General features: G+C 36.1%; 1 protein-coding gene across 9 annotated transcripts in view; it reads right to left on the bottom strand.

The window, feature by feature from the left end:
- ZNF644 (zinc finger protein 644) overlaps positions 1–18,792 on the bottom strand; it is a 54,408-nt gene that overhangs the window by 32,399 nt on the left and 3,217 nt on the right. The gene's annotated exons all lie outside the window — the stretch shown is intronic.

Here is an 18,792-nt window from a genome sequence, read left to right as displayed (position 1 = left end):
ATGTATTCTATCAATTTCATCTCAAGTTGGAAATACCAAAATCATAATATCTCTCTGAAATGCAGATGCAGTTTTCAAATAATACAGATGCTGGTGTTCTAATTAAAAAAAGGTACCAACACAAAACCATATCAAAGTGGGCAGAACAGAAAAAGAGAGTTACGTGGCAAGAAAATTTCTGCTGCGTTTTCTGCCAATGCCTTCAAAGTCTGCTAACCTATGTTCCTTGAATGTGGAATGAAGCACAGAAAGGAAATGTTAACAAGCGAAAGCATTTTTCTAAACTGTTCTAGCAAAAAGAATCAACATGTGTGAGATTAAGTATTTGGAGGGTTTTAATCCTGGGCCTCGCTAAGTCCTCACCTTTCCTAGGAAAAAAAAAAGTTAATTAACATTTCTAAAGCTAGCTGTCCCATTTAAACCATAATTAACTTTGCCATCATGAAGGCTGATTAATGTCATATTTAATGATTTATTTGCAATTTTGCTCATGGATCTTTAAAAGGGCTCAAACTGTACAACGATTCCTCACTTCCTAACTGGAGGTATCAGACCATCTAACATTTGGAAGAGACTCTGAAAGTCACTGAAGCTGCAAGTAAACAGRAATGACTTTGGGTACATCATCTCTACAGAATTTACCTAATTCCAGTGAAGACAAAACAACTAGAATACAACTTTACAGAGTAAGCTAGTCATATCTAGACTAAATTCATGTATCTATCACCAAAATTAACTCTGAAAGAGATACCTGTCCTCACATACGGCCTAAGATCCCCCCCTCAATTTGTGGGTGCATTGCAGTCATTTGATTCTGAGCTTCCCAGTCAGCTAGTAAATGTCTCAAAGCCACCTGCCTAAATTTCAAAGGTAGAGAGTAAGGAAAGACAGGCCCTTCTGAAAGATCTTGCCAGGCAATATGAAGCAGCAAAAGACAAGTCTCCAGCTGTCTTCCCCCACCTCCAGGATCATTTCCTAATTATCACATTAAACTGTAGCCTTTATACCTTAATGTTATACAAAAGGTAAGCTCATTTCCCAAATCAGATTAACTCCCCCCCCAAATTAACGTGCTTTAGTCAGGTTTTAAAGAGATATTTATGTGCCTAGAGACAAACAGTTATTTACAAACAGTAATGGACCCCTACCATATGTAACAGAAGGTAAGTGTCAAGGAACAGTTTAAAAATCCCACAGAAATACACTCTGCATGTATGAAGAGCCAAAATATCCTTCAAAAATGCAAAAGAAGGTCTACTCAGGCTGTTACCAAACACTGAGGTCAGCATTAAAACAGATGCCTTAGTAAACTTGCGCACTTCAGCTACAGAGTCAATCCCAGTCTAACGTTTCTCTCACTGCAAATAAGAAATACATCAATGACTCTGCCTCCTTGTAAAATGATCTCAGTGCACCCCTCTAACAATTCTCACATCTTCCGAATGTTACAAATAGCTAAACACTAGGAGTAACTATTAACACAGATTTGAAGGTTTTTGATTCAAGTAGAGAGAGAATCTTTACATCAACAGACTGAGCTCAGACTACTGCAGATTGCTATAACACTACATCAGGCTCTCACACAACCCAGTACTCACTGTAACAGCTTTTTTATGGATACACATAACTTTGGACCAATCAAGACAGAGGCTAAACTGCCAGGAACACCTGTGAGGCTTGGTCCATTGACATAAAATGGAAAGTCTTACCCTACACTGCCTATCTGGAGGGTATGTACTCTTGTAGTCATCAAATGTGCCCTTTGGAGAAGACTTGGAAGTAAGTACTCTTTGGTTCACAGGGAGCTCAGAGACCACTTTGGGGATAAATTTGACACTATGCTGTACCTATACCCGGCACAAAGGGAAAGGGATGGGAAAGAGAAGATGGGCCATTATAATTTAGATATTGTCCAGCTTCCCGGCTGAAGGAATGGCAAAAAAATACTTCCATGAAGAGAGCAGCAGAAGGTAGCCCAAATGGCTGGCCCACCACAACCCTAAGCACTGTGTTACAATTCTGCAGGGCCCTTTGAGGTTAAAAACAGCTTAACTCCCTGATTTCGGAATTTCAAAACAGTCTGTATTCAAAACTCCACCCAGTGGGAGACCATATCTGCAGTGGCATGCAAATATCTCAATGCAGGCAATGTAATCCACATTGAGACATAAGATTTTGGCCCAGACTGTGACAGCATTGAAATTCATACTGCTTAAAGTGACCAAACCTAAACTATTTAACCAGCACTCCTGTCTCAAATGTCTTTCTGCTGTCAAGGAGGATTCTTCTCATGCCAGCATGAACAATCAAGCCTTAACACCTACCATTCATTCCAGCAGTGCTGATCTTTGGGATAACTGAGCACCTGAACTTCTTTATCAGCAGATCCAAGAGAGGCAAGTTCTCCAAGACTCTTTAGGAAAAGGCAAAGATTTCAAAAAGTCACAAATGCTTTGGCTGTAATTTTTCCTACCTTAATTCTCATCATCAGGAAAGAGAGTTAACAGAGAAGTAACTTTCCCTCACCAGGTAATAAAGAAAGCACCAAAGGGGACTCCGAAGCAGATAAGAAATGTAGTTACAGAACATCCACCTTGAGGCCTCACCATTCAAAGAGCAAAAGGGGCCCACAGAATGTAAGAGGACTCCTGTAAAGACATTAGGTTTCCGATCACTGATAAGCAACTAGCCTGTTCTCACAAGGGCAGAGAACAGGAGGTAGGAAGAAAACAGCAAAGGTGGAGATGGGTAATATTGCACACGCACCTCCACAGATACTAAAGTAACACAAACAAACAGACTAAAATTTCTTAACAGCACAAGCATTTCTTACATCTCTAGTCAATAAATTTGGACTAAGGCTAGTCCAATGCTAGCAATGATCACCTTGCCCTGTAAAGGAAAGCGTATCAATGATACTTCTTTCGGGGACAAGTAGGACAAGTCTATGGTCATCAAGTGTTACAAGTCCTTCATACAACACACAAAAAAGGCCAAAGTGGGCACAAGAAGTTCTCCAGCCTGTATGCAATAACAAAATCACAAACGTGGATATTGCTCAAAGACAAACATGCAATAACTCAAATGTATCCAAGCTAGAGAAAGAAACAAAAGAAAAAACAGTGAGATTTTAAAAAAGCACTTGTTTGAGGCCCATATTAAAATATAGGGGCTCTAAAACAAGTGTTAAAGATAACTGCACTGACATAGTTAAAAAATTTAGTCTGACTAGCTAAGGAAAAACTACAAAAACTTCACTAACACTGCTTTTCCAAGTTAGCTGCTACATTCAAACTTCAGGGTCATAAAGAACTATTAAGATAACTACACTGACATCTATAAATAGAACAGAAAACATTTTATCCACAACTCCTGCATCAAGCTCATAACCATTCATTATACAGTGTTTATAAAAATAATTGAGTTCAAATGCGAGTTATATGCAAGTTATACCCCACACAACTTGCCTAACTATTCCTCTGGTAAGGCTTGTGGTCATTAGAGCTGCATCTTATGACTGAWTTACTTTTTCCACTTTTTGCCATTTAAGTTATTAAGGCCTTCTTTGCTATAATCAAAAATCTTCTCAAAGTATTTCACAAATATCTACTAAAACATAGTCCTCTCTGTGGAAAAAGTTTTAAAACATTACAATGTAAAGGTGTACACTGATTAAATAAAACTTGCAGTAATCCTGACAACAGTTTTGATGGATCTATCTACTATTTAGTCCTTATTTGTAACACAGAGAAATTCTTTCCTGTAACAACTGACACTTCTACATCTATTTAGGAAGAGACGCTTAACTACCTCTAACCACCACCTTTTCCTGGAAAAGTTGCAGTCAGGAATATAATTCAGGGAGTTTTGGCATAGATAACAGTTTTGGCATAGATAACAGGTATAATGTAATACAAAACTAGCTTTTGCCACTATAGCTGATTTTGCTTATGGGGAAAGGAAGGAAGAGGAAGAAAAAAAGACTAGAATAAGCTATTCTAAAAGAACTGGTTTTGTTGGTATAAGCCATGGCTAAACACTCCACTATCTGCTAAATTCAAGGGAGGCGGAAGAGGGGGGAAGAGTCACATCTTCCTAATATCTGATGCAGCTCTGGAACCCTTCCATAATCTCAAAGAAATCTAATAACTCTAAGAATCAAAGCAGAAAAACAGCTAGTAGAAAGCAGAGACTACTCTAAAAAAAGGGCTATGACAAGAAGTCCAGAAGTCTCAGCTAAACAGTACTCACAACTTTATGAAGAATAATTTTCGAAGAGGACTGAAGAGGCAGAAAACTCAGCTGAGACTAGTCTCCTCTGAATAAGTTAATAGGGCTGAATAGCTTTTTGAATGCAAACCCAGATTGCCATTTTTCCACCAAGTAGTCAACAATGACTAGCTCTGTACAAAATGTACAGTTTCCTGCTCTCTGTTTGCACAAGAAGCTTTGATGCTCTGATTCCTATTTTAAAAGTCTAAAAATAACTTAATCTACATTCAGTACCCACAAATATCCAGAGCTAACATTCAAAGATCAATTTAAATAACTCAAATTTAGACAAGAGACTTTCTTTAAATCTCAAATTTAATTGTGTAAGAATTTGTAAAACTTAGCTCATAACCTGTGCTATTCCAACTTTAGTTTAAGTCAACTGATTTATAAATGACACAATCAAATTTATTGAAATTAAATTTGCCAAGGAAAAATAAGTTAATGTTCTTGCAATAGTTATTGAAAAGTGGTATTTAAGCACAAGTATCCTACTGAAATCAGAAATATCCAGAAATCAAATTAAGCAAACGCATAATGCTTGGCAACATAAAGAGACAAAGTTTAAGTGTTTTTCTTGGAGATGATTCTGACTTCAAAGAAACTTCAACRAGTGAAAGAGTGCAAGAGCAAAAAAGCACATGCAAAAGAGCATGCAAGTGTGGGGAAAAAAAAAAAAAAGACCTCCTGAATTTTGAATCTCGGGCTAGATTTTTGTGTCACATGAAAAAATGGTTCAAAGAAGTTACAGTTCTTCCCTTATCTACACATCAAGGTAAAAAGCACATGCACATTTCCCAAAGCTGTGATGGGGCTTTCATGTGGAAGTGTTTCAATATCTCATTTTTCTACTCAGAGAAAGTTTTGCTTTTTGACAATACCCTGTATGGGGTGGTGAGGCACTTCAAGGAAACACATGACAGTATAGAAAATGAACAGAACTGATCACAGCTAGGCTGTGAAGTTGTTTCAGTCCAAACAAGACGACTGCAAGTCCATGCATGCAACATTAATAGGAGTATCACAGTGGGGGAAAAAAAAGTAGTCAGAGTAACTAATTTGAGCAGAAAATAAAGAGCTTGTGTTTTACCAATTAAGTCAAATGACTGATTTAATTATTTCAAAAATCTGTACAATTTGAATGAAAAAAATAGAACAACCATCACATGAAAAATATTCTAGGTAGACTGGGGTATGGACTAGCAACATTTATTAAAAAGGTTACTTTTCCTCTCCACCTCTAAGCTGCTGAAGATGTAAGCAGTTCCTGCAGAGAATAAAGGGGAAATAAACAAAGAAAAAATATTTAAGAGCTGTTTGCTTTGAGCATATATTGCCCAATAAACAAACATATAATAATAAGCATACCAACGAAAGCATCATAAAAGTCTGAAACTGAAGTACCAGTTGAAAGATGGAGTTTTGAAAACATGTAGAACTTCAAGTCCTTAGCAGAATGTATTAATGCATTGTTTTTGAAGGTTATTTATCAATGCATTTCTCCCCAAAATAAGATTTGCTGTAATATTCTAGATACTGCTGGTATTTAATAAATAAGTTTACAGTCCATCAATATCTGACAAAATAAAATGGCATCCACTACAATGAGAATTATCATTAAAAGGCAGTAACCTGAAAAGAAATAATTTGCCTTCTTTCTGTATCATTCCTGTATTGGTTTAAGTTACAGGTCAACATACCACTTGCACAAACATGTACCTGTACAATTTTCAGTCACCCTTCAACCTATTTATTGTGACCACATGAACTAGCTCTTAGTTTCCTGCATTTATATACCTTAAAGGTAACAGTTTTTCTCAAATAGGAAAGGCTTGCTAATGCACCACATGACATCATCTATCCATTTCAATCCAAACTAACAAATGCCACTATTCATAACCCTGGCGTCATCCTTGACATTGAACAGTTCTCCTTTCACTATGCTGTCAGCAAAAATCTCTTCAATACCTTATCCGTGCAATACTGCCTCAATGTCAGCTATGGAATTCCCCTCTCATCCAGTCTGAATTACTGTATATTCCTTTACTATCATATTATATAAGCTTTACATGCAGCACACCAAAATACAGCCATGTACCCTGCCCACTACAAGCGCTGCCTGAACACACCCTACTTTAAAAGACAGGCACATGGTTAAAGGAGATCACGCCCACTTCAAATAAATTGGTTATGGTTCCCTAGGCATTTCTAGTTCAAGTTTGCATATTCRGTTCTACAGCTGAAACTAAGCAGTCAGAGATCCAAATCAGAAAGCTTCTTCACTGAAGTGCTTTTCTAAGGAACTAATTTGAAAACATGCATTTTGTGCCCTTTTTTTTTAAAAACAGATTTTAGAAAGATCTGAGCCAGCAGCTTCCATTTGCACATTTTCAGAAAATACCTAATTCCACTTCAGTGTTTGTTTTTAAAATACCAAACTGTATGGTGGTAAGCGATAGACGTTTGTACTCTGTCATCTACTCCCTTTTACAAAGTCCACGGTATTTTAGTAAAAGAACATGAAGGAGGCAAGGCTAAGCATAACAGTCAAAAAATGTTCAAGTTGAGGTTGTGTACACCAAAGTAATGCATCCCCTTTTGAGCATCACAAAGCGACATCATTATATAGTCCAAAATTTTTTTTTCATACTGTATGTTTTTCCACAACCTCAAAAGCTGCATTTTATATTTAGCACACATCTGTAAGACACAGTAAACCAGGCAAGACTTCACTGAAATCAGTCAGAAGACTGTTTCGTACAAAATATTCTGAAGGATGTGAAATAAGGCTATGCAATAAAAATAAGTACACTTGTACATTCAAAATAAAGTATGTGTGGTACTTAAGAAATATCATCTGTTTTAAGTATGGATAACTACATTTCAAGCTTTAGGCAGCTGTATATTTTAGATTTTTTTTTTTTTTGGCAAATAAAGGCCTTCTTTATTCAGTAGCCATTGGTAAAAATTATCTTACATAAGTCCCTTGAATGGAGAACAGTAGCCCAGCTCCACCTTTACTGAGTGAGTCAGGTGCCTTTTCAGTCAGGAAGTCTGCAGCAAACTTCGTAAGAAACCAGAAGAAAAGCAGAAAAAAGGAATCTGCGGTAAGTACACACCACATCAGGCCTGCGGCCGRGACTCTGATGAGGAGTGGACACAGTACTCTCAGTCTACACCTGTGTAATCCTGACATACACAGAAATGCATCAATTAACTTCACACATTCATCACACTTCATACGTCCCTTTCCTGACTTACTGCTTCATTACAATACCTCTGAAACGCTTCAGCATAACTGCACTCTTCCTAAAGAAATCCACAAAAGGCCTGCATAAGTTTACTTTGCAATGCATATAGATATGCCCTTATTATGAAAGGAAATACATTTATACAGACAGTTGCACAGATTCCAGCCTAGAATCTGAGCCTTATTTTTAAATCCTAAGACAGGATTTAGGGTTATTGCGTTTTTTTTTTTTTAATTTCAATTCAAAATATAAAAATTTCTTAAAGAACAAAAGCTTTGTTGCATTAAATAAAAAAATAGGGACTTAATTTTCCAAAACCAGAATAATCTTAATAGATACCAAATACTTCYGGAAACAGTCTCAGACTTTTTTTTTTTTTTAAACATTACCAAAGAGATATTATTACTTAGTATTGTCGTTTCTGCAGGTTGTTTTATAAGGACATAAAGCTTGATAATATACCATATAACCATTAAATCTGAATTATTCTGTTTTGCAGGAAAACAGTAATTAGATGTTTTTAAATAGTTATTTGAATTTTTTTTAATAAATAGATTAATATTCTAAAACAAAAAGCCTGATAAGAGCCATTAATATCTAAATAGATTTAAATCTCTATTCCCATTAAGGACACTTTTCCCTAAAAGCAAAATCTCACACAACATTTCGAACAGTAGATGAAAACGGCACATTAAGAATCAAGCCATGTTGTTACTGTAGCAACAGTGATTTCTGGTAGCCATTTTCTTTTCAGCTTTAACGCTGTTCCAATGCCAACAGTTCTTACTGCAATCTCTGTTTAAACCCAAAGGCGGCAAACTGCTCAACAGCTTTCTCTCTAGCCACATACTCTAACATACCTCCTTCTACACCATTTTCTTTAGTTGAATGTCCTTACCTAATAGTATTCTCTAATGCTGTATTCCCTTGGCTTTCAGTTTACACAAGTGAACTGCAGTTCACTTTTTTTAAAACCTTACATTTAGGATGCTAAGCTGTTTGCAGTACACTGGGAGAGAAGTACAGCAGTATGGGAATTATTTTAACTTACAGTCTATAAGAGCACAGTCCAATACAAGATTACCTATGTAGCAGGCTTATATCCTTGGTCATTACATCAAGAAAGCAGCCACAGAATATCCCATCTCAGATCAGAAATTACAGAGTCAAAGCAGTGCTATAGCCAAAAGCAATTTCTTACTAGATTCACATCTCTTTGCATTTTCTGTATTTAGAAATCTGATTTAAGACAGAAATGCCATACACAGTTTAACTCCTCTGCAGTTTTTTGTAATCTTAAAAACACCACCAATTTAAACACTTTCCTGGCTTTAAGCCTGCACTGCAGTTTTTAGAAAAGGGGGAGCCTAAAATCCTACAGCTCAAAATTAGTGATAAACRGCACTATTTTTTTTCTTTAAAGAAAGTTCTCCTTTCTTGAATTAGGAGAATTTGAGAGAAAACAATGGGAAGGGGAGGAGGGACACCAACAGGCAAGTGAAATATATACTTCATAGAAGCGATGCAAGAAAAGATTAAACTGGTATTTCTAAAAGTCATCTACAAGAATTTAGCATATAAGAACTCCTACAAAACAGGATCCTAAGTCCAAATTCAGTTCCTCACGAGTTTGTTCTAGTTGAACAGTTAGCTATGCTGGGATCACGAGCTCTAATGCCTCCTGTCATCCATCTAGACAGCATTTCTGACACTTCCCTTAGACCATGACAGGAATGGGAAACTCATGTTCATAGCCTCAAAGGAAGTACATCTTCTACACATGTGAAAATGAGAAGTCTTCAGAAAATTTTTATTGGATTCTACACACTTGTAAGTTTTATAGAAATATTTTAAAAATCACGCTTATAAACCATCACAGCTAGTACAGATTCCACATGCAAAGCCAGTTACTTAAGCTTAAAATAAAGGTAGGTTTATGCTGAACTGTGAATTGGTATGGCTGAGAGATGTTTTATCCCAAAGATAGTAACCTCTGGCAGAAGATGGGGTAGGCATTCTGGGGCATTAGCATCTTTGAACACCACAGCTAACTGCAAAAGAGCCCAAGTATCAGAAGAGTAAACTGTCACTATAATGAATGTTCCAGTATGAAGAAAACAACCATCTAAAATTATAATCTAATAAATAAAATACAGTATTACTTTAACACCAGTGCGGCAATAATTTTGTTCAAATAAAATATACTTTTTTTTTTTTTTAAACACAATAAGACTCTACTACTGCTTATCAGATTTGAAGAGGAGCTACAGAATTCTTTGTTTTCTCTCAAACACAATTGGGTTTGTATACATGTTATTCCTTATAATATGAAAGGCCATGTTGGGGACTCAAACATACATACTAGTAATGTAAAACTTTTTTTTTTTCCCATTTTGCAGGAGCCCACTTCTTGGTGGCAGAGGATTGCTTTCTGGTGATGGGGGAAAGTTAGAGTACGCTGCCAGCTCTGTCACCTTAATACATGTTGAATATGTTTTTTAAAATAAGCAAAAATCCACTCCTCGTTGAGGTCCTTTATGTTTATTCTTGGTTTGATGGTACTTTTAAGCTTCCAACATTGCCTATTGCCTGCACAGACAGGTATAAAATATTGCCTACTTTATTAAGCTGTAGCAATGCAACATCATTATATCAATTGAGTTTATTTTTATATCTTTATGCTAGAGAGCTGCACTAGGGTTTTTTTTCTTTTATAAAAACAACCCACATCTCATAACCCAGGTTACACTACCACACCTGTGCAAGCAAACCAGGGCAAGTGTCTCCAAATACCTGCTTGAAATGTAACCAGAAACCACTAGTTATGGTTTTTAAAGCTCCACCACACCAGCCACACTTGTCCAGCACCAGAGCTGTACATCAACTCTGATATAACATCCATGTTTAATTAGCAAGCTCCTATTCATAGTCCTTGTGTTCAGAAGTGCTATTAACACTTTCATTTAATTCATCCTCATACATAACTGCTTCCCGTAGTATAATTTCCTACTGGTTTGTAACACTACTAAGCTTTTAATCAAAATTATTCTATGGAAAACATTTTGCTATGAAGCAGATATTCCCAACATCTATTGCAAGGTCTCTCTAGCTAAGTTTTGCAGTACCTTGAGGTCTATTTCCTACACTGTGTTCATTAAACTTCTGTGGAGTCTCTACATGGGATTACAAGAAAGTACAGGAGTCCTAGGCAGGCTTCACTGCAAGATTAGGGTTTCAGTAATCCTTCCCTCTTAGCATTTGCATCCTCTAAATATTTGTGGACTCTGTTCCACTATTCATTTCCTTTTGCTTAGTCGTCACTTCAGCAAAAGCCTTATATCTTTGGTTCTTTTAGTTACTATTTAAATTATTTCTTCCTAGCACATGAGAAACAATGGATAAATTCACTCCTTCCAAATTGCAGGTATGTTTTAGTATTATAATATCCAGAACCGAACATAGGATTTCAGGTGTAAGCATGCAATGTACCATAGAGACTTATGTCTCTTCATTTGCATACATRTAGTACATATACTTTTTCTGCTGCCATGTCATATATGCAAATATGCATCTTCTGGTCTAGTTTCCACTAGCTATATATAATGATACGTAACCATAACTAATAAAACTGAGCAGGACGTACATGTTCTAACAAATATATCCAAGGGTCATAACATACCTGCCATGCCATGTAATGGGATATATTTTCTGTTATGTACTGAGTGTCTGACCACCTGATCTCCACCTTCCTACATATTCCATTTTGGTCACATGACACTGCTACTCTTACGAAATACTGATCTTATGATAAAAACACTGACATTTCCATCATATGATGAATTATGGTACTGAATGACACTGGTTCTGGTTACAGAGAACATCCCCTGGCACCCCCACAGTGAAGCTGGAAGACTTTTCGAAAAGATGACAGTGAGAAGCAAGCCACAAGTTATTCTCATCTGTACATATCCAGCCCACAGGCTGCAAATTAGGCACCTAATCTAGTGGGGAGCTTAGTAATATATGCTTGTTTGTCAGTGCTTTAGCATTTGATCTTTTAAGTTCAGTTTTCCTGACCAAAAACAGATTTCCCAACCAAAACTTCAAAAATAACTTAAGAAACAGACATCTATCCTAAGCATATTTCATATGCTCTATATTAGATTATGGAGAGGGCACAAAAGAACTGAATCTACATTAGCTAAGGTTGTATAAAATCAAGAGTAGGAAATAAAGATCATTTGGTACAAGTTGCTCCTATAATGACTCAATTTCAGAATATAGACACGAAAGACAGGTTTTGAACCGAGACAAAGAAATGTTTGTGTTTCACACCCTCCCTTACACATGACACTAAGACAGAAATACTTTCTTCTGGCAAGTAAACGGTTGACCTTATTTTCGCCAAGTGGTCTGAACTTTGAATATTCTTGAAACTAATGAGAGTGAGCCCTCAAGATTAAAGAAACTTTGTCGCAGGTCTTGACCATTCACAGTTAAGGGGAAAAAAAAAAAAGCCAAAGTCAACACAGGTTCTGTGCATACCCATAGGCCCATAAACAGGGTTGATTATTTGATTGTTGACTGGCCCCAACTGCTTAGATCATCATTTGAAATTCTGTAATCCTACCAGCTGAGATTTTCAAGGTTAGCTCAAGTATTTCATCTTTATTTTCAGCCGGAACACTGAAGAAATGATAATCAATGCTGAATATTTACAGAATATCTCAGAAAATGAATTCTTCTGGTTTAAATGGTTTAAAGGAGAGAGAGAAGCTTTTGACAAAGTTCATGGACAACATATAGGAGCATATATACCAAAGCAATTCTGACAAAAAGTATTCAGAATTGACTCACTTCCTATTTATTCAATTTTTAAAATTGAAAATGAAATACGAACCAAGAATAATCTCCTGAACTCTGCTAAAAGTATGGAAATACATAAGGTATTACTACAAATTTCATTTAAAAAAGAACCTCTCTTTACCAGTAGATTAACAGGACTAAGGAAAAGTCAAAGAACAAACAAAACAAAATCAAGGGTGTGACACCAAAGAATAGGCCAACTTCTCCAAAACTTGACTTAAGAATACTCTAACATACATTATATTTGAATACATTTAAAACCACCAAAAAGTTACCGGGAATTTACAATATTTAGATGAAAACAATTTGGTATTTGTATCTTTTTAATTCTTTATGAGGCATAGGCTGTCAAAAAACATTCAAATTTGTACTGAAGACAAGAAAAAGCAATGGGTCTTTTTTACTAAGGGGGGATACTCTATTAGAAACAGGTGAGAAATTTGAATAAAAAAGTATTGGTGACAGAAGTTCATGCTTCATAGTAGCACTTCAAAAATTATGTATTCTTTCAAATAAGCTGTTGATTTTAACATCATGCAGCTTTTTAGTTTTTGGATGCTAAAATCTCCTTTAAGACCAGTAAGGAAGGCTAATGAATCAATAGTGACAGAAAAAGACAAAGAGAAGGACAGTCTTAAGCACATAAACTTTTTCCTAAAGAAAGCCATCTGAAAGTGGTGTTCCAGGAGATGCCTTAAAAGGTACATTTTCCTTCACATTTTGAACAAAGTCACCCAGGGCCCTAGTATTAACATTATTAAGTTGGGAGAAGACTTTGCTTTACCAGGATCACAAAAAACACACCACCAAGGATCACTTTTATAATTTTCCCTCCTAGATATTTATATCCCTTGAAAATATGCCTTGCCATGCTTCAGGAGCAGCTCACAAAAATGGACCTAAAGCCAAGTTAACTTGAAATACATAAAATAGAATTTCATTTAAAACAATGCCCAGCATCCTAAATATCAAAATAATGACCTGGTAGAAGTCAAACAAAAAACATTTTTCTCTAAGTGGCTTAACAGACAAAACAACTCATCATAATTAACACTCAAACTGCATTAAAAAAATTTCAGCTGAGTACTGAGTACTGTCATACTTTCTATGCAAAAGTGTAAACCCATCCCTCAAATTCCCTGATACAGTTGGATTCCTGAACAGACTACAGAACCTGGATGTCTTGATTTTACTAAAAGTTAATACATTACTCTTGATACAGCCTTAATTTAGACCTGCATATTTTGTTCCATAACACAATACTCTTACAGTGGAAAATAAACAAATTTAAATTGTTTCTCTCTACATAAGTGTCTTTAAAAATTTATCCAAATAGGTAAGCAAAGGGAGACACACATACACCACACACAACTCCCACAATGATGAACTATAACATCTCAGATTTATTTATTTTTTTTTGGTCATAAAGCCTTGCTAAACTACTACTTGCATATCTTCTCCTCTGCTTAACTGTGCTTATACTTCTCTGGACTGAAAAATGGAAGCCAAACTCAAGTTGTTGTTTTGAGGGTTGGACCAGATTATCTCCAGAGGTCCCTTCCAACCTTAACTATTCTTTCATTTTTAATAACTAAACTTCCAAATCCATTTATCTCAAGCCAAATAAACTTTACAGAATTCTACATCAAGAGCAGAGGTGCAGAACACAGAAAAGGCAAACTTCACAATCCCTGCTACCCCAGCTAGACATATAAAGAATCATCTGTTTTCAAAAACAGTCTCTTTCTAGGAGGCTGCTGACACTTTTTTCTCTTGGAGGATTAAAATGGAAGAGCTTTTCTTCTTTTGGACATTTCTAAAAATGATTTATTGATGTACCTGTATGGCATTTTTGAAAATAGTATGACATTTTAGGAACTCAAATGGTTTATCCCAAGCATCATTTCTATTTTTGGTTCTTTCCCTTGTGCAGAAATATGTTATGCCTGTTAATGCCCATTATTGCTGGTACAATGGTGAAAAGCAGCAGCAGCTTGCAATCATAGCAGAATGACAGTCCAAGAAAAGAGTTTTTCTGGACAAGCTGTTTCTCATCCACTCCAATCCTCTGATACTAGTACATGCCAGCAAAAGAAACGGATCTCTAATCCAACAAGTGTCCGCTACAGCTTCCTGCCATAGGTATAGCAGTGAAAAATCATACTGAACTTAGCTGTAAGTCTCACCATCTAGAAAGTTTGAGCAGAGCAGGAGCTTATAGTTCACAGAAACACAGCACTGAACACCAGTGATGTACGTTATTTCAGAGAACTAACAAAAGGAAAAGTCTGTGAGAATTCCTGCTAAAGTAGTTCATCAACAAGCCTACCACTTCTCATCATAACATCTGTTGCTCTATTGCTGAAAGCATTCAAGGCTTTATAAGGACACAGAAAAAAGACAATCACTATCCCCAAGCACTTGCAAGCTAGCGAGTCAGACGAAACAAACCTTTGGAGGGTTCTCCAAAGCAAAGATGGAGAAAGAACATACAACACACACTCTAGGTTGTCAAAGCCGTATCTACAGTCATTTTTGCTTCACGCACCACACAACCTTTCCACCTCAGTTTTGTCAGCATTTCAGTTCAGTTTGTATTTTTAGACATGCAAACTCTATCCTCTCCCATTCTGCAATTGCTCCAAAACCCACACCTTTTTTCTTCACAACTAATCTGGGTAATTCACCATCATATGCCCTCAAGCTTATCTTTCCCTCCCCCCTCCCCAAAAGAAAACCATCACAGCATAATATTTTTTCTCTGTTAATGGATACCTAAGTAGGGGGCACTATCTAATTGGTATTTTGTTTTCAATTTCACAAAAGATTAAACACTTAAAAATAACTTCAGAGTTCTAGTATACCTTTATTATAATTTTTATAACACAGTTTTCATTAAGGCAACAGGTTCTCAGTTTTCAAAGGGCTGCTCAAGAACAGAAAAGACTGAATGATTTCACTGATTTGGGGGGGGGGGGAGGAACCAGGAACTAAGCAGACGAGGACAAAGTACCCACTTCACTGTGGGAGAGAACTGGGAGAAGCCAGCTGCAAAACTATCACTTCCCACTCACAGTGATAGCACATACAAACAGGGATACAATCAAGACTTTCTCACAGAAGATGCACTCATAACAGCTCTGGTATTAAAACAACAAAAAACAGCACTCTTGTGTGAAGAAACAAAGTTATTTATACCGGAACTTCTCTGGCAAAGGCTGTCCTCTGTTAAAGAAATATTATATTTTTCTAATGCAAAGTCAGTTTACTGTAACAATATAAAAAGCTTTGGAAAAAACAATGCCATTCTCCCCCCGCCCCCAGCCAGTTATCACAGGGGTAAAACAGGAGCCAGAGTCTTTCATGAAGGTTCCCAAGAGCATGCATAACAATACACACTTTTTTATAAACAAAGTAATCATAAACATTTAAATAACCAACAACCATCATTTTACCAGTGTGGGCAAACTTTTAGGACATAACTATTATGAAGTTTCTACCTCTTATGGCTGAAAAATATAAATTTGGAAAATAAAGTTAATATTAGAGACAGCTTCTGAAACCTTACACAGCCACAAAGCTTCTGTTCATTCTTACATTTGAAGATAAAGAAAAGCTATCATCAATAACCACTGCAGGCATTTTCAAGAAGTACTCAAGAGTTATTTCAGATTGATAGTGCTACTAGAAAAGCTGAGTGGAATCAGAAGAAAATAGTAGAAATATTCAGAAGACAGCTACTCTAGCAGACAAATCCTGAACAAAAAAAAAAGCCAACAACAACAAAAAATTCAAGCATGCAACCTACCAGCCAGAATACTCTAGGAAGAGCAGAGAGTGGAGGAGAAAAAAAAAAAAAAAAGGAAGAAGAAGAAAAAAAGCCTCCCACCCATCACCCCCACCGATTGCATCCAGACAAGAAACAGATACCCACCACTTCCTACCAGCAGCAGCAAGGAGCAGTTTCAGAACCACCATGCTTTAGAAGCACATGCAAGTCACAGAGCTTTCCAAAAGTAGTCCCCCAACCCCCTGTTATACTCCCTTACTGGAAAGAAACCCTAAGTGGAAATCCCACCACTGTGCCTATGAAGGGGCCACACTGGGAAGGTAGCTGGGTAAAGCACAACTCATACTATCAAGGCACCAAAAGAATAGTCCATGAATAGGCAGGAAAGAGGGATTCACTAATACTTTTCAACATTACAATGGTCACTCTTGTTAAGGAGTTCATTGTTTCTTCCACTCTTAAAAATATTAAAAATAAAAACAAAACAAAAAAAAACCCTGCCCAACTCAGGTAAAAGCTTGTAAATTATGTTTGTAAAGGTAAATTACATAAGATGTATAACTTGCATATTGTTTGGCTTATGTTCAATCACCTTAGTTGTGGAAAGTATTTTTCACAAGGGAAAGCTAGCAGATGGCCCAGAAAACAGGGAAAATTATGATGATCTCGATTCCTGTCTTCAGCTAAAATTGGACAAACCTATAAATGCACCTGTCCTTCCAACCTGTTTTCCAATAAGCATCCTTTCCCCCCCAGTTGCATTTGGAAGACTGTAATATTACAAAGTAAAGATTTAAGGCAAAAAAAAAATATATATATATATGTATATAAAAAAAACCATTTAAATGCTTCATAAAATAATGACTCTTTATAAAAAAGATGGTTGCAAATATCACAGACTCAATTTTCTGCTTTTTTTAAATCACTCAAAAAAGAGTAAGACTGCAACTTAAAAAAAAAAAAGTTTTGAAGTATGGTAAGTATCTAACTTGCAGTGTTAGGCATACTCAAAACAGTTACCACACACTTGTGCTAGGCCTGAAATATTCTGAAGTTCAGCAGCCTGACCTTTATTCTGATTTGAGTACGAACTTCACATCCTCTGGATTAAGTTTCAAAAAATACTGAATTACTAAATACCCCACTAGCCTTCAACTAGTCAATTATATGTAAGATTAAGCACTCAGTATTAATCAATAAACGTCAACAAGAGCTCTACCATTTCCAGTAGCTGGATTTAGTCACTCCTAAAAAATGGCAATTCCCATATCAACAGTATTACAGTTGCATCAATTTGAGTCCAAGTTCTCTATATTACCAAGTTTGCAAAGAAATATTAATTCAGTCAGTTAATATTTAGTGTAACAAAACCAAAAATGCATACTCACTGTTAAGCCACTGTCTTCCCCCCTTTAACCTCATTGGCAACCTAAGGGCATTGCTGCAACATTTTATCACCATAACAGCTGCTGTATAGAGTTGAACAGTGAAAGAAGTGGAGCACAACAACTAGATCTTCATTTTTATTTGGATTACTTTACGTTTACTTTTAAATTTAAAAAAAGTTCTCTCTCCTTCAATGAGCCAACACCATTTAAGGGTAAATACTATTGAGCTCTGGATAGAATTCTTATCAAGATGAAATACTACATTGCACTGCATACCAGGCAACATGATTAATCCTATAATATTGTTTTCAATTTTTTTGAAAAAAACACACATTAGAAGTCTACACAGAGTAATTAATTAGATGGTCTTTCTTGACAGACAGCTGTGATTTGAGCATCAAATTAAATCTTGCCCAAACATTATTATTGTAGTTTCAGGTCCATTTCAGGCAATTTTTAAATAATCAAGGAAATCAGTGACTATTTCACATCCTTGTATATCAAAGAAAGAGGAGCCTTCCTACAGTTCAGTAAGCAATGTAGGCATGACTGTTCTTCCATCACCGCTTGGGTGAATGGCTGCTATAATCGACACAAGTTTTGATTTAAGGACACAAGGTATTCGAGCATGAAAGTGTTTTGTTTGTTTGCTTTTTTTTTTTTTTTTAAGCTAAGCATGAAAAGGATATTCTTTCTTGATACCACACAGAATCCTTTAGCAGTCTAGTAGCATCTTTATGAATATCAGCCAAAATGACCAATATCCACAACTTCCTTGGGTAGGTTAAATTCTTCCTTCAGCAGCTACATGAAGCTTGTATCAACATTAAAAAAGAAGTAGCAAGGAAGAATGTTTACTATCAAAAAATCAGCTTATATTTAGAGTGCTCAGAAAGATTAATAAACATATTTTCAGAGCAGAAGGACTTGCTTTAGCTTATTTTAGCAGGAATTTCTTTACACACTGAAGTTGTGTATCCTCAGTTGAAAGAATCATGCTTTGAAGGCTATGCCAACTTATATCAGTTTAAAAGTCAATTTAAGTGAGCGCAGCTTTGTTCAGATATAACCTATTTTTACTAAATGATTTTCTTCCATGATCTCTGAATGCACAGTGCAGTACATTAAACTTAGGAGCACAGAGGAAACCAATCTGGCTCAAAATAACCATAATATTAGAATAGCCCCCTAGGTATAAAAAGGAAAGATGGGAATTAAAAAAAAA

Source organism: Apteryx rowi, unplaced genomic scaffold (assembly GCF_003343035.1).
Source record: "Apteryx rowi isolate R43461 unplaced genomic scaffold, aptRow1 scaffold_14, whole genome shotgun sequence".
NCBI classification, from domain to species: domain Eukaryota; kingdom Metazoa; phylum Chordata; class Aves; order Apterygiformes; family Apterygidae; genus Apteryx; species Apteryx rowi.
The sequence above is the reverse complement of the archived record's forward strand: the minus strand, read 5'-3'. Positions and strand labels throughout refer to the sequence as shown.